The sequence below is a fragment of the Corylus avellana genome, chromosome ca1, assembly GCF_901000735.1.
Source record: "Corylus avellana chromosome ca1, CavTom2PMs-1.0".
NCBI classification, from domain to species: Eukaryota; Viridiplantae; Streptophyta; class Magnoliopsida; order Fagales; family Betulaceae; genus Corylus; species Corylus avellana.
This window is the reverse complement of record NC_081541.1, coordinates 26,412,469-26,414,750: the sequence shown is the minus strand read 5'-3', so window position 1 is coordinate 26,414,750 and position 2,282 is coordinate 26,412,469.

The window sequence follows — 2,282 nt, the reverse complement described above, 5'->3', positions numbered from 1 at the left end:
TTTCTCTAAATGGTATGAGGCCTTTTGGGAGTAAACTCAATACTAAAACCGTGCAGATTTGGCCCAAAGCGGAAATATCATATCATTTAGGCTGATGCGTTACACATACTACACTAAAGAAGAAAAACATTGAGGAGGAAATAACAACACTGTTCTTCCCTCCTCTCCCATTCCTTGTCCTTGTCCCTGTCCCCGTTCTTGTCCCTCTTCATCCCATGTAATAGTGCTCAGTGTCTTCTCTATAGTATCTTTTGGTCTATGTTCCTAGCGGTTTTGCTTTAGATCTAGTTTTTTAAAATCAGATCTACTCGTTTTTTTTTTTTTTTTTTTTGATGAAAAGATCTACTCGTTTTCACCGGCCAAGGCATGTCTTCCTGGAATGTCTACGATGCTGTGCTCCTTTGCTGTTGCTTGTGTTGGGGATTTTGTTTTTTGCTTTGATTTTTATGTTCTTTTTGTCCTAAGCTTTAGGTCGAGGACATGAATCGTCACCTTACCTTTGGGGGGATTATCTCTTATGGCCAAAAAAAAAAAAGTTTGAGAATATGAGCTACCTATGTCTTAGATCTTATCTTCTCGGAATAGATCTGTGTCATAACTGGAGTTGTACATAGATTTGCGGAAGCTGAAGTCATAGATAGTACTCAATTGTAAGAATTTTCTAATTGTATCTATGACTTTGTAACTTCATAGTAAGGACAAATATACATATCTCCCTCAAACTATTATCTCATTGTTAATGTCTTCCCTAAAAATACCAATTATGTCAATATCCATCGTAGACTACAGAAACAATGTTAACATCTCCTCAATAACAAAAATACCATTCATAATTATTTTTTTTTTAAAAAAAAAAAAATTATAACAAAAAACTAAAAATAAATAAATAAACAAAAAAAAAATCCAAATAGGTCTTGTTAAGTTTTTTCGTTTCATTTTTTTTAAAAAAAGTAATAATAATTTTTTCTTTCTAGACCTTTTTACCAAAAAAAAAAAAAAAAAATTGAAATTAAATTATAATGTAGTCATAGAGATTAATTAGCGTGAGAATTAGAAGAGAAATGGTTAAGTTATAACCTAAAGGAACTATCTTAAGCCCAAAACTTTCCATTACAATAATAAGCATCAACACTAATAATACACTAAAAGTAATAATATTATCTCCCCAATAACCAAAATTAATTAACATTTTAAATGCTTTTAAGATTTGTTTAATATCGTCGCTATTATCATTTGGATGAGATATTAATTCAAGATTTATCTCTTCCACATATAAGAAGAGGTGAAATTTGCCTCATTTATAATTTTGAGGATGCAAATATGAATTAGGATTCTCTCCATTTCATTTGAAATAGAGAGAAGCAGGTTAAGTCAAAATTGAAGACAAAAATGTCCCAATATTAATATTTTTGGGCCAACAAAAGAAATGGATCCCATTCTTGCAAATATTTGGTGTTGGAATAACACTCTCCATCCTCCAACAAGCCAATAAGTAGATGATAAAGACATGGTCCCAACTAATTCTCCATTGAGTTGGGAGCTAAGAAAGGTCTTCATTTCACATTTTAGTTTTATGTGAAATGAACGAATGCCGAGGGAAACGTTCCATTCAATGACGTAAGAGCAGCAAGGACCAAATATTGTGAATGCTGATCGAGTAACGCATGATGTACATCATCTGCTCCTCCAATGTTAACGTCCAACCAGCTGCACCTCCCCATCAATGAACCATCACATGCATGGGGATTCAACTAGAAATATTAGAGATCGAGAGAATTAATAAATAATAATTGACACAATTTCAGGTCTTGGCTGGAATTCATATATATTTTATCAACAAGATATAAAATAATGGATGTATAACCTCGCAACAGCAAGTACTAAATTAGAATTTTAAGAAGTAAAAATGAATAACTTTTTTTAGTGAGGCAAAAAAATAATTTTAAAAGTTTATCTCATAATAAAAACATAAAATAAATTACTAGTACTAGATCATTAATTAAAGTTCAAGGCCCTCTCCATATTTGAACTTTGAAGATTCACATGAATCCCATGCATTTTATCTCAATCGTGTTAAAAACTTTTCCCCTTAATACCTTAGACAATACATCCTCGTGTAACACCCTGCAATACACAATTAATGGAGAGTATCCCATTCCTGCAAATATTTGGTGTTGAAATAACACTCTCCATCCTCCAACAAACCAATAAGTAGATCATAAAGACAAGGTCTCAATTAATTATCCAATGAGTTGGGAGCAAAGAAAAGTCTTCATTTCACA